At 42.7% G+C, this 24,914-nt stretch overlaps 1 pseudogene; it reads left to right on the forward strand.

The window, feature by feature from the left end:
• Positions 1–6,284: 6,284 nt before the first annotated feature.
• LOC123057337 (probable protein phosphatase 2C 69) lies at positions 6,285–17,893 on the forward strand (annotated as a pseudogene).
• The last annotated feature ends 7,021 nt before the right edge of the window (positions 17,894–24,914 follow it).

Here is a 24,914-nt window from a genome sequence, read left to right on the forward strand (position 1 = left end):
GGAACCAATATGAGCATCCAGGTTCCGCTATTGGTTATTGACTGGAGATGAGTCTCGGTCATGTGTACATAGTTCTCGCACTCGTAGGGTCCACACGATTAACATTTGGTGATGATCGGTATTATGAGTTTATGTGTTTTGATGTACCGAAGGTAGTTCGGAGTCCCGGATATGATCATGGACATGACGAGGAGTCTCAAAATGGTCGAGACATAAAGATCGATATATTGGACGGCTATATTCGGACACCTGAAGTGTTTCGGGTGGTTTCGGAGAAAACCAGAGTGCCCGAGGGGTTACCGGAACCCCCCGGGGAAGTATTGGGTCTTAGTGGGCCTTAGGGGAGAGAGAGGGCAGCAGCCCAGGAGGTGGCACGCCCCCCCCCCCCAAAGGGGAGTCCGAATAGGACTACGGGAGGGGGCGCGGCCCCTCTTTCCCTCTTCCTCTCTTTCCTTCCCCCTTGATCCTTCCTAGTAGGACTAGGGAAGGATGAATCCTACTCCTACTAGGAGGAGGATTCCTCCTCTCCTTGGGCGCCACTAGGGCCGGCCGGCCTCCCCCCTTGCTCCTTTATATACGGGGGCAGGGGGCACCCTAGAACACACAAGATGATTGTTCCAAGCCGTGTGCGGTGCCCCCCTCCACCATAATCCACCTCGGTCATATTGTACGGGTGCTTAGGCGAAGCCCTATTCCGGTAGCAACATCATCACCGTCATCACGTCGTCGTGCTGACGAAGCTCTCCCTCGAAGCTCTAGTAGATCGTGAGTTCGCGGGACATCACCGAGCCAGACGTGTGCAGATCGGGGAGGTGTCGTACCTTCGATGCTAGGATCGGTCGATCGTGAAGACGTACGACTACATCAACCGCGTTGTCATAACGCTTCCGTTTATGGTCTACAAGGGTATGTAGACGATACTCTCCCCTCTCGTTCCTATGCATCACCATGATATTGCGTGTGGGTAGGAAATTTTTTGAAATTACTGTGTTCACCAACACTATCATATGATCTATTTAATGGCTTTGCTGGTCATTTTTTAATCGGGGTGGTGTGTTTCTGTTGATTGATCATGATCACCGATTACCATGTCACATGTTTATAGCTGTTTGATGGCCACCATGGATCTAGAGCAGCCAAATACGCAAAGAATAATCTGCTGAACAATGTCCCGCGTGCTACCCCTTCAAGTTTGACTAGGGATGAGTGGCTTGCAGTGCTTCCACATTCACTCGTTGCAGCATTTATCGAGATAGATAAGTATTTGCAAGCCGCGGGTAAATGGTTCCTATCCTTGTTTACCATGTAGACTTCAAGTTTCCAGTTCCTTAAGGAAATAGGAATACACTGTAGTTTTTCATATGACTGTTCGTTAGTGCACATGTTGTTACTGCTTATTTAGGCCATCTTGTGAACTTGGAAATGTTCCTGATCCTTATGGCAATTGAACTATTCCTGTCATCCTGTGGAATTCATGTATTCCAAGCAGGGACTTAGCACTTTGTTTGTTGTCAAGGACGAAGTAAAGGTGTATGAACCATTCATAGTCATTCTAGTTGGTTGATTAGATATTACACCATCAAATATGTTCTTCAGTTAATTGTAGTGATATGCCGCCTAGTTGAGACAATCGTGCTTTTGTTTAATTTCTCTTTCTTAACACCTCGAGTGATGCCTCTCTTTTATCTTCGGAAACAGTCTTTTTGCTGTTTCACCTGAAAGTTCTGGTACAACTGTGACATTTGTGATAATAGACGAGTGGGTTGTAACAGTACCATCGGTTGGTGATTCGCGCTGCATACTAGAGTCAATTGATGGTTCCCTATACCATTTGTCAGCTGATCATCGCTTTGACTTCAACCAAGATGATTAAGTCCTACCTTTGACGTAATTTGTTGAGAATTGTGCAATTGACCTGTACAACTGAATGCTGTTGGTGGTCCAGAGATTCATCTCTTTTACCTTAATAATCCGTTGTGCTCTGGAGTTGGGATGTGCGGTGTGGATGCATGGTGTTACATGTTATCAATCTGATATTTCTCATTTTCTGCAGTAATCTGTTAACCATGTGTTTCTTAATTCTCAAATATGTCGCGTCGTACGTTCACCTGACATCACTGTTAAATTAAGTGCCTACCAAACAATGTCTTAGCTTATGATATGATGGACTAAATTTCTTGTGCCGCTAGTTTTTTCAGTCATAAGGTAATTCCTATTTTTGGCTGCGCCCTGCAGATTCTGTTTAACAACTCCTGTTGTTGTTCCCTCTCTGTATTTTGCGTGGGGATTGATGAATATTGAATACTTTGATCTGCGTGTAAAACTCTACCATGTTCGTATAACAAATTTGTTTAATTTAGAGAATGTTCATCTTACATCCATTATATCATCAATGTCTAACTCAATTCTTATGTTTTTTTATCTACTCTTTTATTGGATAACCTGGTCACTATGTGTTTTTCTTGCTATAATCATTTTTGTTATTGAAATTTATCATGTACCTTTTCAGGTTGGTCCTTTAAGATGCTGGCCAGGTGGTTTGTGCCTATCTAGTTCTATATACCGAAGTTCGGGCTAATCCATAGCTTTCCAACGGTATATCATATGCAACATTCCGACAAATGGTTTGGAAATTTCTTTCACAAAAGCATTGTAAACTTGTTTGATGGATTTCTAGTTTTTTATTTTTTTTTAAACCGAATTGAATTTGGGAAAATGATCAACGTGAGTTTTTTACTCCTTTTCAATAACTATCCAACAGTATATAGTTTGCATCATTCCGATGAATGGTTCAATAATTACGACCAAAAAACAATGCGAAAAAATAGTGTCAGAAAAAGTCCGCCCGGCAGTTTACTAGTATAGGTCGCACAGTTAGTTGTCCATTCTCGCGCAGTTAGGAAGGGTTCCTGAATAGCTTATTCAGGAATGTGTTGCAGAATAGCTGGGATGTATGTATGTATATATATATATATCATTTCATAACTACAGGCAGTACGTATAACATAACATTTCATGCCGATCGACCTTGGTACTTGTCAGGCGGTTCACGAATGACACCCTGACAAAGTCATCACGTGGCGGAATTATGTCCCATAGGTTGCACACCTCCTCCTCGCTCAGCCTCATTCTTTGAGCTACGATGGCTTCATGAAGTGGGTTCTCATCATCTTCCTCGAGTGGGTCCTCATTATCTGCATCATCTTCGTCACCTTCATCATCTTCCACCAGGTTGATATAAATGATAGCTAGCTTGGGTCTTTCTGCTCTGAAGGAGAATCTGATCAACTCACCACCAGTAAGACGCATGCGGGCAAGGAAACGGGCCCATCCATCTCCTCCAATCCGTTACATATTGCGTCCTTTCTCGACTTCCATAGTGTACGGCCCCCAGGAGTCTCAAATGTCATAGTGTCTCCTGTCAGATTGTTGAATTTCAACCTCATATTGCATGGGACGATCTGTGTAAAAAAAAAAGCAAAATGACACTATGCAGTAATGCCAACACTAAAAATTTCAACCTCACATTTCATATAATTTATTACCGCCGCATGACGAAAACTCGGCTGGAAGTAGATGCCGAACAGCTTGCTAGTTGCAAGGCTGCTGGCGCACCTTGACTTGCACAGTCGACATAGTGGTGGTGGTGGTGGCACCATTTTCCTAAAGCAATATGAGCAAAGGATTAGCGATTCACTTCACAGGAAAGAAAAACAGTAGCATGTGATATTTTTGCTTCTTCCGCGAGAAGCAATTTTATGGAGAAAGCATTTCGGTGGCACCTATTGCCGAAAAAACTTTTCACAAATATGTACCAAATAAGGGTACCACCTACCAAGACATTTCATCTCATTTGGCCCCTATTGCCTAAGATAATTGATTAAAAAACAAGTGGAAAAATTAACTAAATTGGCACCTACATTTTTCCAAAAAATATCTTATTACAAAAAGGCAATTGCATCTACCTATCCATGTACAGAAAAAATAACAATAAAATGGTGCATACTAAATCAACTAAATCAACTAGCATACTAAATCAACTAAATCAAAATGTTCTAAATCAATTAAATCAACTACCCTACTAAATGAACTAAATCAAGATGTTCTAAATCAACTACATAATAAATCAACTAAATCCAACTAGATGGAGGAGCGAGGAGGGAAAAGGAGGGGCGACTCAAGGAGGGAGAAGAGAGTAGGACAGAGGAGGAAGACGGAGCGAGGAGGGGCAAGCCGGCGGCGAGTGGAGGGAGGACGGAGGAGGAAGATGGAGCGAGGAGGGACCGTCCAGCGGCGACTAGAGGGAGGATGCAGGAGGAGGCCGGTACCGAGTCCAGCGAGGAGGAGGAGGTGGTGGCGGCGCAGACCGGGGTGGGGGTTGAGGGCGAGATCGAGTGAGTGTGAGTGTGAGTGGATCGGATAGGTCCGAGAGTGGGGGAGATGGAATGGCTTAGCAGTAGCGTGCTATATCAAAAGGCGCTACTGCTAAATGACCTAGCAGTAGCGCGTTCCACAAAGAGCGCGCTACTGCTATGTGTCAGCATGTAAAAATAGACATCAAAAATACATTGATCATCAATGATCTTTTTGTGTACAATCTGGTTTGTCAATAGAGTTCAATGAAGACCAAGTGGTTGTGAATGTTTGAGAAGTAGTATATTTAAGGTGGTATAAACTCTCTTCACGAAGCGAGGTGGGACTTAATTTTTTAGTAAACTTAGCAGTAGCGGTTATTGTGTAAATGCGCTACTGGTATGGTCCCTAGTAGTAGCGCTCTTCATATTAGCGCGCTGCTAATAGAACTAGCCTCGCGGTGGCGGCTTGGCAATTATAGCAGTAGAGCGTCTTAGAGTAGGCGTGCTACTGATACATTTATTTCAGCAACGAGGTTCGTGCGAGCGCGCTACTGCTAGTTAGCAGCAGCGCCTGATTTTAAAGCGTGCTGCTAGTAAGATTCTGTGTATAGGCTTTTCCCTAGTAGTGGGATGTGGGCGACGGCGCTGATCGGCAGTGGAGAAGAAAATTTTTGGGGCCTCTGATACTAATTGTGACGACCGATGAACCCTAGGAAAGGGGATCGATCGCACGGAGGGGGAAATGAGTAGGTGAGGAGAGCATGAGGGAGATAGACGAAGGAAGATGAGAAAGAGTTGTTGAGTATTCTCTCATTGCATAACCAGTCCATTGATACACAATAGGTTAAGTACTCCACTCTAGGCCACACGCGGCCCATTACATCCACGGGCTCCAGCCCACTGGCTTATGGCCCAATTCCTCTCCTCTCCTATTACATATCCACCTATACACTTGCATCAGGTGTATTAGGTGTGACACATATGTTTCAAAAGCATAGACCATGTTGCATAAACGCATCCAGGGAATGTGACGGAAGCAGCGGTTGCGATCCGCCGGGTGATGGCAAGCGTTTCCCAATAAGAAAGAGAAAACAGTTGAGGTCCTTTCGTCGGCCACGCTGGCCACCACTTTCCTCTCGCCGGCGCCGCTCCGCTCAGCAGGTGCGCCTCCACCTGACCCATAGATTAAAATCGCGGGAGAAACGATTTCGCGGCGGCCTCTCCCAGCAGCTATAGCGGCCGCCATAGCGGGCAATAGCGGCAAATAGCAGAAAATTTTCTGGTGGGAGAGATGATTTCTAGAGGTTTTTGCTGATTTTTCTGTCATTTAGAGGGATATGTTGAGGTTTTCACGGAAACAGCCATAGCTTAGCGGCGAGGCTCCTAAACAGCTATAGCGCAGCTATTGCGGCTATTTCGCGGGCTATTTGAATCTATGACCTGACCCCATCAAGACCCGCGCCACTGTCCGATCGCGGCTGAGCAAGCGACAGCGCCTGGCCAGCCGGGCCGGCCGCCTCTCGGGTTCTCAGACCCCCCGACTCCACCTATCCACGCACGCATCCAGCTCATGCGCACCTAGCCCCACCTTGCCCGAAACAAGAGAGAGATACACAGCAGAGCAGAAACTAGCAGAACAGAAACAAAACAGAGCTGGCATGAGCCAAATTATAACTGCACTGCGCGTCTCTGCCCCAATAAAATCGCAACGCATTCGTGCCTCTTCCCTCCCTTGATCGCCCCCTTCTGCGTGGCGCCCACGATCGCATGCGGCCCACTAGCGGAGCCATTCCGCATGGATTTTTTTCCTCCCTCCCTCCCACTTTCCGTTACGGGGGCGAAGCATGGGGGGCGAGCCGTTGGATTGAGTGGTCTTGCTGGGAGGAGGGGAGGGTTTGGGGGAAGGCAGGCGATCGGTGCGGCGGCGCCATGGCGATGGCGGCGGTGCCGCTCGGCGTGCTGCGTCGGCGGGAGGTCACGAGCGAGCGGATGGAGCGCCCGGACGTGCTCCGCGGTGAGGCCAGCCGCAGCCGCAAGGGCGAGGACATCACGCTGCTCCTCGCCGACACCGGCCAACACGTCGCCGCGCCCGCTTCCCCTGCCCTCTCTCTCGAGAAGGTTCTAGAATACCCAAAAAAAGAGAGACAAAAGGTTCTAGAATACGCACCCGGAATTGTGTGACATGGAGGCCACTCCTCCAATCTCCTGTAAATGATTGACACCCACCCAGCATGTTTTTCTCTGTCGCGCTTGGCGGAGCGGCCATGAGTTTTTGGTAGGGTTCAGAATATTTGTTGGTTATCTGCACGTAGGTTGCTAGTTCATGACCAAGAGTGTTGGGAGCCTGCTACGTATGAAAAATTACTCGTAATAAGAAACATAGTAGGAACGAAATATTACCTTTGATCCAAATGATCTCGTGTCTTAATCTTGTTGTCGGGTTGACCGACGCTATCTGAAGGAAATATGCCCTAGAGGCAATAATAAAGTTATTATTTATATTTCCTTATATAATGATAAATGTTTATTATTCATGCTAGAATTGTATTAACCGGAAACTTAGTACATGTGTGAATACATAAACAAAGAGCGTGTCACTAGTTTGCCTCTACTTGACTAGCTCGTTGAATCAATGATGGTTATGTTTCCTAATCATTAACATGAGTTGTCATTTGATTAACGGGATCACATCATTAGGGAATGATGTGATTGACTTGACCCACCCGTTAGCTTAGCATGATGATCATTTAGTTTGTTGCTATTGCTTTCTCCATAACAATACATGTTCCTATGACTATCAGATCATGCAACTCCCGAATACCGGAGGAACACTTTGTGTGCTACCAAACGTCACAACGTAACTAGGTGATTATAAAGGTGCTCTACATGTGTCTCCGATGGTGTTTGTTGAGTTGGCATGGATCAAGATTAGGATTTGTCACTCCGATTGTCGGAGAGGTATCTCTGGGCCCTCTCGGTAATGTACATCACAATAAGCCTTGCAAGCAACGTAGCTAATGAGTTACTTACGGGATGTAGCATTACGGAACGAGTAAAGAGACTTGCTGGTAACGAGATTGAACTAGGTATTGAGATACCGACGATCAAACTCAGGCAAGTAACGTACCGATGACAGAGGGAATAACGTATGTTGTTATGCGGTTTGACCGATAAAGATCTTCATAGAATATGTAGCAACAAATATGAGCATCCAGGTTCCGCTATTGGTTATTGACCGAAGATGAGTCGCGGTCATGTCTACATAGTTCTCGAACCCGTAGGATCCGCACGGTTAATGTTCGGTGACATTCGGTATTATGAGTTTATGTGTTTTGATGTACCGAAGGTAGTTCGGAGTCCCGGATATGATCATGGACATGATGAGGAGTCTCAAAATGGTCGATACATAAAGATCGATATATTGGACGGCTATATTCGGACACCTGAAGTGTTTCGGGTGGTTTCGGAGAAACCCAGAGTGCCCGAGGGGTTACCGGAACCCCCCGGGGAAGTATTGGGCCTTAGTGGGCCTTAGGGGAGAAAGAGGGCAGCAACCCAGGAGGTGGCGCGCCTCCCCCCCCCCCCAAGGGGAGTCCAAATAGGACTAGGGGACGGGGGCGCGGCCCCTCTTTCCCTCTACCTCTCCCTCTCTTTCCTTCCCCCTCCTTCCTTCCTAGTAGGACTAGGAAAGGATGAATCCTACTCCTACTAGGAGGAGGATTCCTCCTCTCCTAGGGTGCCACTAGGGCTGGTCAGCCTTCCCCCTTGCTCCTTTATATACGGGGGCACCCTAGAACACACAAGTTGATTGTTCCAAGCCGTGTGCGGTGCCCCCCTCCACCATAATCCACCTCGTTCATATCATAGCGGTGCTTAGGTCAATCCCTGTTCCGGAAGCAACATCATCACCGTCATCATGCCGTCGTGCTAATGAAGCTCTCCCTTGAAGCTATACTGGATCATGAGTTCGCGAGACGTCACCGAGCCGAACGTGTGCAGATCGCGGAGGTGTCGTACCTTCGGTGCTGGGATCGGTCGATCGTTAAGACGTACGACTACATCAACCGCATTGTCATAACACTTTCGCTTAGTGTCTACGAGGGTACATAGACGATACTCTCCCATCTCGTTGCTATGCATCACCATGATCTTGTGTGTGCGTAGGATTTTTTTTAAATTACTCCGTTCCCCAACAATGGCATCCGAGCTAGGTTTATGCGTAGATGTTTTATGCACGAGTAGAAAACAAAGGATTTATGGGCGTGGGTATATACATATTGCTTGCCGTCACTAGTTGATTCTTGATTAGGCGGTATTGTTGGATGAGCGGCCCAGACCGACATTACGCGTACGCTTACGCGAGACTTGTTCTACCGATGTGCTTCACACACAAGTGGCTGGTGGGTGTCAGCTTCTCCAACTTTAGTTGAATCGGATTCAATGAACATGGTTCTTTCTGAAGATCAAAAATAAATCACTATACCGCGATGTGGTTTTTGATGCTTAGGTAAGAATGGTTCTTGCTCAGCCCGTAGCAAGCACGTAAAACTTGCAACAACAAAGTAGATGACGTCTAACTTGTTTTTGCAGAGCATGTTGTGATGTGATATGGTAAAGACATGATGCTAAATTTTATTGTATGAGATGATCATGTTTTGTAACACAGTTATCGGCAACTGGCAGGAGCCATATGGTTGTCCCTTTATTGTATGAAATGCAATCGCCAAGTAATTGCTTTACTTCAACACTAAGCGGTAGCAATAGTCATAGAAGCAATAGTTGGCGAGACGACAATGATGCTTCAATGGAGATCAAGGTGTCAAGCCAGTGACGATGGTGATCATGACGGTGCTTTGGAGATGGAGATCAAAGGCACAAGATGATGATGGCCATATCATATCATTTATATTGTTTGCATGTGATGTTTATCCTTTATGCATCTTATTTTGCTTAGTTCGACAGTAGCATTATAAGATGATCTCTCAATAAATTTTAAGGTATAAGTGTTCTCCCTGAGTATGCGTCGTTGCTATAGTTCGTCATGCCGAGACACCACGTGATGATCAGGTGTGATAAGCTCTACGTTCACATACAACGCGTGCAAGCTAGTTTTGCACACGTGGAATACTCGGGTTAAACTTGACGAGCCTAGCATATGCAGATATGGCCTCAAAACACTGGAGATCGAAAGGTTGAGCGTGAAACATATAGTATATATGATCAACATAGTGATGTTGACCATCGAAAACTACTCCATCTCACGTGATGATCGGACCTGGTTTAGTTGATATGGATCACGTGATCACTTAGATGATTAGGGAGATGTCTATCTAAGTGGGATATCTTAAGTAAATTGATTAATTGAACTTTAATTTATCATGAACTTAATACCTGATAGTATTTTGCATGTCTATGTTGTTGTAGATAGATGGCCCAATGCTGTTGTTTCGTTGAATTTTAGTGCTTTCCTAGAGAAACCTAAGTTGAAAGATGATGGTAGCGACTACACAGACTAGGTCCGTGACTTGAGGATTATCCTCATTGCTGCACAAAAGAATTACGTCATGGAAGCACCGCTAGGTGACAAACCCGCTGCAGGAGCAACGCCAGCTGTTGTGAACACCTCGCAGAGCAAAGCTGATGACTACTCTATAGTTCAGTGTGCCATGCTTTATGGCTTAGAACCGGGACGTCAATGACATTTTGAATGTCATGGAGCATATAAGATGTTCCAGTAGTTGAAGTTAATATTTCAAGCAAATGCCCATATTGAGAGATATGAAGTCTCCAATAAGTTCTACAGCTGCAAGATGGAGGACAATAGTTCTGACAGTGAACATATACTCAGAATGTCTGGGTACCACAACCACTTGACTCAACTGGGAGTTAATCTTCCTGATGATAGTGTCATTGACAGAGTTCTTCAATCACTACCACCAAGCTACAAGAGCTTCGTGATGAGTTATAATATGCAAGGGATGGATAAGATGATTCCTGAGCTCTTCGCAATGCTAAAGGCTGTAGAGGTAGAAATCAAGAAGGAGCATCAACTGTTGATGGTCAACAACACCACCCGTTTCAAGAAAAAGGGTAAAGGGAAGAAGGGGAACTTCAAGAAGAACACCAAGCCAATAGCTGCTCAAGTGAAGAAAACCAAGTCTGGACCTAAACCTGAGACTGAGTGCTTCTACTGCAAAGGAAATGATCACTGGAAGTGGAACTGCCCCAAGTATTTGGCGGAGAAGAAGGATGGCAAAGTAAAAGGTATATTTGATATACATGTTGTTGATGTGTACCTTACTAATGGTTGCAGTAGTGCCTGGGTATTTTGATACTAGTTCAGTTGCTAACATTTGCAACTCAAAACAGGGGCTACGGATTAAGCAAAGATTGGCTAATGACAAGGTGACAATGCGTGTGGGAAATGGTTCCAAAGTCGATGTGATTGCCGTCGGCACACTACCTCTACATCTATCTTTGGGATTAGTATTAGACCTAAATAATTGTTATTTCGTGCCAGCGTTTAGCATGAACGTTATATCTGGATCTTGTTTGATGCGAGACGGTTATTCAATTAAATCAGAGAATAATGCTTGTTCTATTTATATGAGTAATATGTTTTATGGTCATGCACCCCTGGTGAGTGGTCTATTTTTACTAAATCTTGATAGTAGTGATACACATGTTCATAGTATTGAAGCCAAAAGATGCAGAGTTGATAATGATAGTGCAACTTATTTGTGGCACTGCCGTTTAGGTCATATTGGTGTAAAGCGCATGAAGAAACTCCATTGTGATGGACTTCTAGAAACACTTGATTATGAATCACTTGGTACTTGCGAACAATGCCTCATGGGTAAGATGACTAAAACTACGTTCTCTGGAACAATGGAGCGAGCAACAGAGTTATTGGAAATCATACATACTGATGTATGTGTTCCAATGAACATTGAAGGTCGTGGCGGATATCGTTATTTTCTTACCTTCATAGATGATTTGAGCAGATATGGGTATATCTACTTAATGAAACATAAGTTTGAAACATTTGAAAAGTACAAAGAATTTCAGAGTGAAGTTGAAAATCATCATAATAAGAAAATCAAGTTTCTATGATCTGATCATGGAGGCGAATATTTGAGTTATGAGTTTGGACTTCATTTGAAACAATGTGGAATAGTTTCGCAACTCACGCCACCTGGAACACCACAGCGTAATGGTGTGTCCGAATGTCGTAATCGTACTTTACTAGATATGGTGCAATCTATGATGTCTCTCACTCATTTACCGCTATCATTTTGGGGTTATGCTTTAGAGACAGTTGCATTCACGTTAAATAGGGCACTATCTAAATCCATTGAGACGTCACCTTTTGAACTGTGGTTTGGCTAAAAACCCAAGTTGTCATTTCTTAAAGTTTGGGGCTGTGATGCTTATGTGAAAAAGCTTCAACCTGATAAGCTCAAACCCAAATCGGAGAAATGTGTCTTCATAGGATACCCAAAGGAGACTGTTGGGTACACCTTCTATCACAAATCCGAAGGCAAGATATTCATTGCTACGAATGGATCCGTTCTAGAGAAGGAGTTTCTCTCGAAACAAGTGAGTGGGAGGAAAGTAGAACTTGACGAGGTAATTGTACCTTCTCCCTTATTGGAAAGTAGTTCATCACTGAAATGAGTTCCAGTGATTCCTACACCAATAAGTGAGGACGCTAATGACGATGATCATGAAACTTCTGATCAAATTACTACCGAACCTCGTAGGTCAACTAGAGTAAGATCCGCACCAGAGTGGTGCGGTAATCCTGTTCTGGAAGTCATGTTACTTGACCATGATGAACCTACGAACTATGAGGAAGCGATGATGAGCCCAGATTCCGCGAAATGGCTGGAGGCGACGAAATCTGAGATGGGATCCATGTATGAGAACAAAGTATGGACTTTGATTGACTTGCCCATTGATAGGCAGGCCATAGAGAATAAATGGATCTTAAAGAAGAGGACTGACGCTGATGGTAATGTTACTGTCTACAAAGCTCGACTTGTTGCAAAAGGTTTTCGACAAGTTCAAGGTGTTGACTATGATGAGACCTTCTCACCCGTAGCGATCCTTAAGTCCATCCGAATCATGTTAGAAATTGCTGCATTTTATGATTATGTAACTTTGAAAATGGATGTCAAAACTGCATTCCTTAATAAATACCTTAAAGAAGAGTTGTATATGATGCATCCAGAAGGTTTTGTCGATCCGAAAGGTGCTAACAAAGTGTGCAAGCTCCAGCGATCCATTTATTGACTGGTGCAAGCCTCTCGTAGTTGGAATATACGCTTTGATACTTTGATCAAAGCATATGGTTTATACAGACTTTTTGAGAAGCCTGTATTTACAAGAATGTGAGTGGGAGCTCCATAGCATTTCTGATATTATATGTAGATGACATATTGTTGGTAGGAAATGATACTGAATATCTGAATAGCATAGAAGGATACTTGAATAAGAATTTTTCAATGAAAGACCTCGGTGAAGCTGCTTATATATTGGGCATCAAGATCTGTCAACATAGATCAAGATGCTTGATTGGACTTTCACAAAGCACATACCTTGATAAAGTTTTGAAGAGGTTCAAAATCGATCAGGCAAAGAAAGGATTCTTGCCTGTATTACAAGGTGTGAAGTTGAGTGTGCCTTGCTATAAGTTTAGCAGGGAGGTACCAAAGTAATCCAGGAATGGATCACTGGATAGCGGTCAAGAACACTGTAGAAGAGAGAGAGAAAATGAAAGGTGTTCCCTATGCTTCAGCCATAGGCTCTATCATGTATGCAATGCTGTATACCAGAACTGATGTGTGCCTTGCTATAAGTTTAGTAGGGAGGTACCAAAGTAATCCAGGAATGGATCACTGGACAGCGTTCAAGAACATCCTGAAATACCTGAAAAGGACTAAGGATATGTTTCTCGTATATGGAGGTGAAAAAGAGCTCGTCGTAAACGGTTACGTCGATGCAAGCTTTGACACTGATCCAGATGACTTTAAGTCACAGATCGGATACATGTTTTTATTAAATGGTGGAGCTGTAAGTTAGTGCAGTTACAAGAAGAGCGTCATGGCAGGTTCTTCGGAAGCAGCAAATGAAGGAGTCTGGATGAAGGAGTTCTTATCCGATCTAGGTGTCATACCTAGTGCATCGGGTCCAATGAAAATCTTTTGTGACAATACTAGTGCAATTGCCTTCGCAAAGGAATCCAGATTTCACAAGAGAACCAAGCACATCCAGATTTCAAGTCAAGGAGGGAGCCATAGAGATTTGCAAGATACATACGAATCTAGATATTGCAGACCCATTGACTAAGCCTCTCTCACGAGCAAAACATGATCAACACCAAGACTCCATGGGTGTTAGAATCATTGCAATGTAATCTAGATTATTGACTCTAGTGCAAGTGGGAGATTGAAGGAAATATGCCCTAGAGGCAATAAAAAAGTTGTTCTTTATATTTCCTTATATCATTATAAATATTTATTATTCATGATAGAATTGTATTAACCGGAAACTTAGTGCATGTGTGAATACATAGACAAACAGAGTGTCACTAGTTTGCCTCAACTTGACTAGCTTGTTGAATTAATGATGGTTATGTTTCCGAACCATAGATATGAGTTGTCACTTGATTAACGGGATCACATCATTAGAGAATGATGTGATTGACTTGACCCATCCATTAGCTTAGCATGATGATCTTTTAGTTTGTTGCTATTGCTTTCTCCATAACTATACATGTTCATATGACTATAGATCATGCAACTCCCGAATATCTGAGGAACACTTTGTGTGCTACCAAACTTCACAACGTAACTGGGTGATTATAAAGGTGCTCTACAGGTGTCTCCGATGGTGTTTGTTGAGTTAGCATGGATCAACATTAGGATTTGTCACTCCGATTGTCGGAGAGGTATCTCTGGGCCCTCTCGGTAATGTACATCACAATAAGCCTTGCAAGAAATGTAGCTATAGTTATGGGATGTAGCATTATAGAACGAGTAAAGAGACTTGTCGGTAACGATATTGAACTAGGTATTGAGATACCGACGATCGAATCTCGGGAAAGTAACATACCGATGACAAAGGGAACAACGTATGTTGTAATGCAGTTTGACCGATAAAGATCTTCGTAGAATATGTAGGAACCAATATGAGCATCCAGGTTCCGCTATTGGTTATTGACTGGAGATGAGTCTCGGTCATGTGTACATAGTTCTCGCACTCGTAGGGTCCGCACGATTAACATTTGGTGATGATCGGTATTATGAGTTTATGTGTTTCGATGTACCGAAGGTAGTTCGTAGTCCCGGATATGATCATGGACATGACGAGGAGTCTCAAAATGGTCGAGACATAAAGATCGATATATTGGACGGCTATATTCGGACACCTGAAGTGTTTCGGGTGGTTTCTGAGAAAACCAGAGTGCCCGACGGGTTACCGGAACCCCCCGGGGAAGTATTGGGCCTTAGTGGGCCTTAGGGGAGAGAGAGGACAGCAGCCCAGGAGGTGGCACGCCCCCCCCCCCAAGGGGAGTCCTAATAGGACTAGGGGAGGGGGCGCGGCCCCTCTTTCCCTCTTCCTCTCTTTCCTTCCCGCTTGATCCTTCCTAGTAGGACTAGGGAAGGATGAATCCTACTCCTACTAGGAGGAGGATTCCTCCTCTCCTTGGGCGCCACTAGGGCCGGCCGGCCTCCCCCCTTGCTCCTTTATATACGGGGGCAGGGGGCACCCTAGAACACACAAGATGATTGTTCCAAGCCGTGTGCGGTGCCCCCCTCCACCATAATCCACCTCGGTCATATCGTAGCAGTGCTTAGGCGAAGCCCTATTCCGGTAGCAACATCATCACCGTCATCACGTCGTCGTGCTGACGAAGCTCTCCCTCGAAGCTCTAGTAGATCGTGAGTTCGCGGGACGTCACCGAGCCAGACGTGTGCAGATCGCGGAGGTGTCGTACCTTCAATGCTAGGATCGGTCGATCGTGAAGACGTACGACTACATCAACCGCGTTATCATAACGCTTCCGTTTATGGTCTACGAGGGTACGTAGACGATACTCTCCCCTCTCGTTCCTATGCATCACCACGATATTGCGTGTGCGTAGGAAATTTTTTGAAATTACTGTGTTCACCAACACTATCATATGATCTATTAATGGCTTTGCTGGTCATTTTTTAATCGGGGTGGTGTGTTTCTGTTGATTGATCATGATCACTGATTACCGTGTCACATGTTTATAGCTGTTTGATGGCCACCATGGATCTAGAGCAGCCAAATACGCAAAGAACAATCTGCTGAACAATGTCCCGCGTGCTACCCCTTCAAGTTTGACCAGGGATGAGTGGCTTGCAGTGCTTCCACATTCACTCGTTGCAGCATTTGTTGAGATAGATAAGTATATGCAAGCCGCGGGTAAATGGGTCCTATCCTTGTTTACCATGTAGACTTCAAGTTTCCAGTTCCTTAAGGAAATAGGAATACACTGTTGTTTTTCATATGACTGTTTGTTAGTGCACATGTTGTTACTGCTTATTTAGGCCATCTTGTGAACTTGGAAATGTTCCTGATCCTTATGGCAATCGAACTATTCCTGCCATCCTATGGAATTCATGTATTCCAAGCAGGGACTTAGCACTTTGTTTGTTGTCAAGGATGAAGTAAAGCTGTATGAACCATTCATAGTCATTCTAGTTGGTTGATTAGATATTACACCATCAAATATGTTCTTCAGTTAATTGTAGTGATATGCCGCCTAGTTGAGACAATCGTGCTTTTGTTTAATTTCTCTTTCTTAACAGCTCGAGTGATGCCTCTCTTTTATCTTCGGAAACAGTCTTTTTGTTGTTTCACCTGAAAGTTCTGGTACAACTGTGACATTTGTGATAATAGACGAGTGGGTTGTAACAGTGCCATCGGTTGGTGATTCACGCTGCATACTAGAGTCAATTGATGGTTCCCTATACCATTTGTCAGCTGATCATCGCTTTGACTTCAACCGAGATGAGTAAGTCCTACCTTTGACGTAATTTGTTGAGAATTGTGCAATTTATGACCTGTACAACTGAATGCTGTTGGTGGTCCAGAGATTCATCTCTTTTACCTTAATAATCCGTTGTGCTCTGGAGTTGGGATGTGCGGTGTGGATGCATGGTGTTACATGTTATCAATCTGATAGTTCTCATTTTCTGCAGTAATCTGTTAACCATGTGTTTCTTAATTCTCAAATATGTCGTGTCGTACGTTCACCTGACATCACTGTTAAATTAAGTGCCTACCAAACAATGTCTTAGCTTATGATATGATGGACTAAATTTCTTGTGCCGCTAGTTTTTTCAGTCATAAGGTATTTCCTATTTTTGGCTGCGCCCTGCAGATTTTGTTTAACAACTCCTGTTGTTGTTCCCTCTCTGTATTTTGCGTGGGGATTGATGAATATTGAATACTTTGATCTGCGTGTAAAACTCTACCGTGTTCGTATAACAAATTTGTTTAATTTAGATAATGTTCATCTTACATCCATTATATCATCAATGTCTAACTCAATTCTTATGTTTTTTTATCTACTCTTTTATTGGATAACCTGGTCACTATTTGTTTTTCTTGCTATAATCATTTTTGTTATTGAAATTTATCATGTACCTTTTCAGGTTGGTCCTTTAAGATGCTGGCCAGGTGGTTTGTGCCTATCTAGTTCAATCGTGGATATAGATGTTGGTGAATGCATCATCCCGTTCCCCACGTGAATCAAGTGATGGTTTGCTCATATAAAAATCCTTCTGCAGCGCTTATGTCTTTTTTATTTTCACAAATGTTTTTGTTTGGGTGCCTATTTATCATAGATTTCCTTTTAGATGACGTCTTCTATAATATTCCACAACATCTGCAGTTCATGGTGTGATTTGCTTCTACATCTCACCACTGAAGAGCATAGTTCATTGTGACACTATTTTGATTTTCTATTGCATTTTATTGCAGTGACCCAATGCTGGAGGCAGAATTATCATTGCAAGCGATGGTGTGTGCGATGATTTGACTTTTGAAATGGCTCTTGAATGTTCTCGTGGATACCCTTCTGATATATATGACAATCGAATTGTCAATGTAACTAATTTTCAATCATTTCCATTGGTTAATAGACTCAAACTTCTGGGCCCTCATTTCGTGTTATATTTTCTTATTTGAAGGAAGAAATCCTACCTCAAGGACTAAGAGATGATACTACCTGCATCGTGGTGGACATACTACCTCCAGAAACACTAGCTCCTAGTCCTCCAAGAAAGTGGCAGGGGAAAACCATACTCAATAATATGTTCCACGTTGATCTGAAAAATAACATGTTCCGCCGAAAAAATTCAGATGCATCTTTTTAACTAGGTAGAGAATATGGTGAGCCGGATGTGGTGGAAGGAATATTCATGGACGGGTCTGCCATGCTTTCAAGAAGATATATTTTGTTAACCAACATTCTAGGCTTTTTTCACTTGGGGTGCTAGATAGGAGCTCAATAACAGTTCTAAGAGAGAAGGACATAAATATTCCATTGCATATAATTAGTATATACACCAACTTGAAATTAACTGAATGCTCAGGTAAATCATATTTTAATTAGTCGTCATTTTGTCGGGTGCTTCTGATGGCCTGAGTTTTCTCGATTTGATGGCCTTAAAAGCATCAATATAGCACGGTAGATCTGTAACATACTAGATGCCACTAAAAGAAACATTCGTTCTATGTAGGCTTATTTGTCTTGGATTTGTAGCTTATCCAGTTACCTATATCTTGTATTTGATTGTCTTATATGGGCAAGAAGCTGATATTGTTGTCTGCTGATAGTAGGAACTGAATTATTGGAAGTAGTAGATGAGTTGGCACTGCTGATTGATGGTGTCAGCCAAGCAGCCCATTTATGTTCCATTGCATATTTTCATTTTAATGCTCAATTTGTCTAGTTTTTCTTTTCCAATCTCCACTACATTAGACCCCCTTCTTTTCTCTGGTCATCTACATATTGATCTCCTCGATCAAGCCAGACTGGCTTGGTTGATGTGTATGAGTGGCATAGCCTAGTATCAATCACTCGTGCTAGCTTAGTAGTGAAGCTAAAAGTGTTCAATAGATGACTAAAATTCAGAGTGCATATATTAGATGGGATGGTTACTTGCTTAGTTATGTAGCTGGCAGTTTCAGACTGACTTCAACGCAGTGCAGCTCTTCAGCACTGAGATAAACAGGAATGCACTATCAACTACAGTTGATAGTTAAATTCTTATTTGGGTTATAGAAGTTAGAAATTTCTTTGCTCTAGTTTACGAGATGATTCTAAGCATTTCACCAAACTGATACTACATGCCCTCTTTATCATATTAACCTATCTCACGAAGTTCCGTTAAGTTTTGTGTCATTGAAGTTTTCAAGTTTCGGGTGAGATATCGATATGAGGAGAATAAGCATTGAAAATAACCTAATCTTGGGCATGCCCAAGGCACTCCAAGGTAATATTCAAGGAAGATCCAAGCAACTAAGCTTGGGGATGCCCCGGAAGACATCCCCTGTTTCATCTTCAACATTATAGGTAACCTCACTTGGAGCTATATTTTCATTTGTCACATGATATGAGTTTTGCTTGGAGCATCATTTTCTCTTGTTTTTATTTGCTTGATTTTATTTCGAATAACGTTTTGCATCTTTATTTTCAATAAAAATGTCAAGTGTAGCCTTTACCATCCTTATTTTGCAAGTATATGAGTTGCTGTTTAAAAAACAGAAAGTTTGTCAGTCTTGCGAAAATTCCCTAGAAACGTAAGAATGTGATAAAATGCTGAAACTTTTTTCAAAATAAGCTCTGATAAATTTTCTACGGTGTGGTAATTTTTCATAATTTTTGGAGTTGAATAAGTATTGATACTCTTGCATTCTTTACAAACTGTACTGTTTTGCCAGATTGCTGTTATGTTTGCATTGTTTGCATATGTTTGCTTGTTTAATGATTCTATTTGAGGATAGGAGTATTAAATATGCAGAGGCATTTAGTATGCAATGTTGAATGATAATTTTAGTCATTTGCTACAATAGAGAATGATAAGGTTTTTGCATTGGTTTATACTAACTTATCTCACGAGTTCTCGTTTAGTTTTGTGTGTATGAAGTTTTTAAGATTTATGTAAACCGTGATATAAAAGGAGTTAAGGAGACACAAAAGCTCAATCTTGGGGATGCACAAGGCATCCCAAGATAACATTTCAAGAATTCTCAAGCATCTAATCTTTGGGATGCACCGGTAGGCATCCCAAATTTCTTCATCAACAATTATCGGTTAGTATTGGTTAAACCTAAGTTTTTCCTTCTTCACATGAGTTGTGCTGTTCTTGGAATATTATTTTGTTTTGTTTTGCTTGATGTTTTAATAAAATACTTAGATATGAAAGTTTTTAAATAATAGAGATGTTGGGGAATGCAATAGTTTCAAAAAAATTCCTACGCACATGCAAGATCATGGTGATGCATAGCAATGAGAGGGGAGAGTATCGTCTACGTACCCTCGTAGACCGTAAGCAGAAGCGTTATAACAACACGGTTGATGTAGTCGTACGTCTTCACGATCGACCGATCTAGTACCGAAGATACGAAACCTCCACGATATGCACACGTTTGGCTCGGTGACGTCCCGCAAACTCACGATCCAGTAGAGCTTCGAGGGAGAGCTTCGTCAACACGACGGTGTGATGACGGTATTGATGTTGCGGCTGGAACAGGGCTTCGCCTAAGTGCCGCTACGATATTACCGAGGTGGATCATGGTGGAGGGGGCACCGCACACGGCTAAAAATCAATGATCAACTTGTGTGTCCATGGGGTGCCCCCCTCCCTCGTATATAAAGGAGTGGAGGAGGGGGAGGGGGCCGACCTCTCTAGGCGCGCCCCAAGGGAGTCCTACTCCCACCGGGAGTAGGATTCCCCCCTTCCCTTTGTTGGTTCCAGGAGATAAGGAAGGAGGAGGACGAAGGAAGGAAAGGGGGCCGGCCCCCCTCCCAATTCGGAATGGGCTTGGGGGGGGGCGCCCCCCTCCTTTGCTTCTTTTTCCTCTCTTCTACTAAGGCCCAATAAGGCCCATATACCTTCGGGGGGTTCCGGTAACCTCCCGGTGCTCCAGTATACTCCCGATTTCACACGGAACCATTCTGATGTCCAAACATAGGCTTCCAATATATCGATCTTTACATCTCAACCATTCCGAGACTCCTCATCATGTCCATGATCAAATCCGGGACTCCGAACTACCTTCGGTACATCAAAACACATAAACTCATAAAATCGATCGTCACCGAACGTTAAGCGTGGGGACCCTACAGGTTCGAGAACTATGTAGACATGACCGAGACATGTCTCTGGTCAATAACCAATAGCGGAACCTGGATGCTCATATTGGTTCCTACATATTCTACGTAGATCTTTAACGGTCAAACCGCATAACGATATACGTTGTTCCCTTTGTCATCGGTATGTTACTTGTCTGAGATTCGATCAACGGTATCTCAATACCTAGTTCAATCTCGTTACCGACAAGTCCCTTTACTTGTTCTGTAATGCTACATCCCGTAACTAACTCATTAGCTACATTCCTTGCAAGGAATTTAGTGATGTACATTACCGAGAGGGCACAGAGATACCTCTCCGACAATCGGAGTGACAAATCCTAATCTTGATCCATGCCAACTGAACAAACATCATCGGAGACACCTGTATAGCACCTTTTTAATCACCGAGTTACATCGTGACATTTGGTAGCACACAAAGTGTTCCTCCAGTATTTGGGAGTTGCATTATCTCATAGTCATAGGAACATGTATAGTTATGGAGAAAGCAATAACAACAAACTAAACGAGCATCGTGCTAAGCTAATGGATGGGTCAAGTCAATCACATCATTCTCGAGTGATGTGCTCCTGCTTATGAAATGACAACTCTTTGTCCATGGCTAGAAACTTAACCACCTTTGATTAACGAGCTAGTCAAGTAGAGGCATACTAGTGACACTTTGTTTGTTTATGTATTCACACATGTACTAAGTTTCCTTTTAATACAATTCTAGCATGAATAATAAACAGTTATCATTATATAAGTCAATATAAAAACAACTTTATTATTGCCTCTAGGGCGTTTTTCCTTCAGTCTCCCACTTGTACTAGAGTCAATAATCTAATTCACATCGTCATGTGATTTAACACGAATAGTTCACATCTTTATGTGATTAGTTCACATCTCCATGTGACTAACACCCAAAGGGTTTACTAGAGTCGGTAATCTAGTTCACATCGCTATGTGATTAACACCCAAAGAGTGATCATATTTTGCTTGTGAGAGAAATTTAGTCACTGGGTCTGCCACATTCAGAGCCATATGTGTTTTGCAAATTTTCTATGTCTACAATGCTTTGCACGGAGCTACTCTAGCTAATTGCTCCCACTTTCAATATGTACCTAGATCGAGACTTAGAGTCATCCAGATCAGTGTCAAAGCTTGCATAGACGTAACTCTTTATGGCGAACTGTTGGTCACCTCCATTACCGAGAAACATTTCCTTATTCCACTAAGTATATTTTTGACCGTTGTCCAGTGATCCACTCCTGGATCACTATTGTACCCTCTTGCCAAACTTATGGTGAGGTACACAATAGGTCTGGTACACAAACTAGCATATTTTATAGAACATATGACTGAGGATAGGTAATGACTTTTCATTCTCTTTCTATTTTCTGCAGTGGTCGGGCATTGAGTCTGACTCAAGTTCACACCTTTACAGGCAAGAACCCTTTCTTTGCCTGATCCATTTTGAACTTCTTCAAAACTTTATCAAGGTATTTGCTTTGTGAAAGTCCAATCAAACGTATTGATCTATCTCTATAGATCTTGATGCCCAAAATATAAGCATCTTCACCGAGGTCTTTCATTGAAAAATTCTTATTCAAGTATCCGTTTATGCTATTCAGAATTTTAGTATCATTTCCGATCAACAATATGTCATCTACATATAATATCAGAAATGATACGGAGCTCCCACTCACTTTCTTGTAAATACAGGCTTCTCCAAAAGTCTGTACAAAACCATATGCTTTGATCACACTATCAAAGCGTATATTCCAACTCCGAGAGGCTTGCACCAGTCCATAAATGGATCGCTGGAGCTTGCACACTTTGTCAGCATCTTTTAGATCGACAAAACCTTCTGCTTGCATCATATACAACTCTTCTTTAAGGTATCCATTAAGGAATGCAGTTTTGACATCCATTTGCCAAATTTCATAATCATAAAATGCGGCAATTGCTAACATGATTCGGACGGACTTAAGCATCGCTACGGGTGAGAAGGTCTCATCATAGTCAGCTCCTTGAACTTGTCGAAAACCTTTTGCAACAAGTCGAGATTTGTAGACAGTAACATTACCGTTAGCGTCAGTCTTCTTCTTGAAGATCCATTTATTCTCTATGGCCTGCCGTTCATCGGGCAAGTCAACCAAAGTCCATACTTTGTTCTCATACATGGATCCCATCTCAGATTTCATGGCCTCAAGCCATTTTGGTGAATCTGGGCTCATCATTGCTTCCTCATAGTTTGTAGGTTCGTCATGGTCAAGTAACATGACTTCAAGAATAGGATTACCCTACCACTCTGGTGCGGATCTTACTCTGGTTGACATACAAGGTTCGGCAGTAACTTGATCAGAAGTTTCATGATCATCATCATTAGCTTCCTCACTTAATGGTGTAGGAATCACTGGAACTGATTTCAGTGATGAACTACTTTCCAATAAGGGAGAAAGTACAATTACCTCGTCAAGTTCTACTTTCCTCCCACTCACTTCTTACGAGAGAAACTGCTTCTCTAGAAAGTATCCATTCTTAGCAATGAATATCTTTCCTTTGGGTTCGGGCTTATCTGGTTGAAGATTTTTCACATAAGCTCGCAGCCCCAAACTTTAAGAAACGACAACTTGGGTTTCTTGCCAAACCACAGTTCATAAGGTGTCGTCTCGACGAATTTAGATGGTTCCCTATTTAACGTGAATGTAGCCGTCTCTAAAGCATAACCCCAAAACGATAGCGGTAAATCATTGAGAGACATCATAGATCACGCCATATCTAATAAAGTGCGGTTACGATGTACGGACACACCATTACGTTGTGATGTTCCAGGTGGCGTGAGTTGCGAAACGATTCCACATTGTTTCAAATGAAGTCCAAACTGATAACTCAAATAGTCACCTCCACGATCAGATCATAGAAACTTGATTTTCTTGTAACGATGATTTTCCACTTCACTCTGAAAATCTTTGAACTTCTCAAATGTTTCAGACTTATGTTTCATCAAGTAGATATACCCATATCTGCTCAAATCATCCGTGAAGGTGAGAAAATAACTATATCCGCCACGAGCTTCAATGTTCATTGGACCACATACATCAGTATGTATGATTTCAAATAACTCTGTTGCTCGCGCCATTGATCCGGAGAACGGAGTTTTGGTCATCTTTCCCATGAGGCATGGGTCGCAAGTACCAAGTGGTTCATAATCAAGTGATTACATAATTCCATCAGAATGGAGTTTCTTCATGCGCTTTACACCAATATGACCTAAACGGCAGTGCGACAAATAAGTTGCACTATCATTATCAACTCTGCATCTTTTGGCTTCAATATTATGAACATGTGTATCACTACTATCAATATTTAGTAAAAATAGACCACTCACAATGGGTGCATGACAATAAAAGATATTACTCATATAAATAGAACAACCATTAATATCTGATTTAAATGAATAACCGTCTCGCATCAAACAAGATCCAGACATAATGTTCATGCTCAACGCTGGCACCAAATAACAATTATTCAGGTCCAAATCTAATCCCGATGGTAGATGTAGAGGTAGCGTGCCGACGGCGATCACATCAACTTTGGAACCATTTCCCACGCGCATCGTCACCTCATCCTTAGCCAGTCTTCGCTTAATCTGTAGCCCCTGTTTTGAGTTGCAAATGTTAGCTACTGAATCAGTATCAAATACCCAGGCACTACTGCAAGCATTAGTAAGGTACACATCAATAACATGTATATCAAATATACCTTTCACTTTGCCATCCTTCTTCTCCGCCAAATACTTGGGGCAATTCCGCTTCCAGTGACCAGTTCCTTTGCAGTAGAAGCACTCAGTCTCAGGCTTAGGTCCAGACTTGGGTTTCTTCACTTGAGCAGCAACTGGCTTGTTGTTCTTTTTGAAGTTCCCCTTCTTCCCTTTACCCTTTTTCTTGAAACTGGTGGTCTTGTTGACCATCGACACTTGATGCTCTTTCTTGATTTATACCTTCGCAACCTTTAGCACTGCGAAGAGCTCAGGAATCGTCTTATCCGTCCCTTGCATATTATAGTTCATCACGAAGCTCTTGTAGCTTGGCGGCAGTGATTCAAGAACTCTATCAATGACACTATCATCAGGAAGATTAACTCCCAATTGAGTCAAG

This window comes from Triticum aestivum, chromosome 3A, assembly GCF_018294505.1.
Source record: "Triticum aestivum cultivar Chinese Spring chromosome 3A, IWGSC CS RefSeq v2.1, whole genome shotgun sequence".
In the NCBI taxonomy this organism is placed as follows: domain Eukaryota; kingdom Viridiplantae; phylum Streptophyta; class Magnoliopsida; order Poales; family Poaceae; genus Triticum; species Triticum aestivum.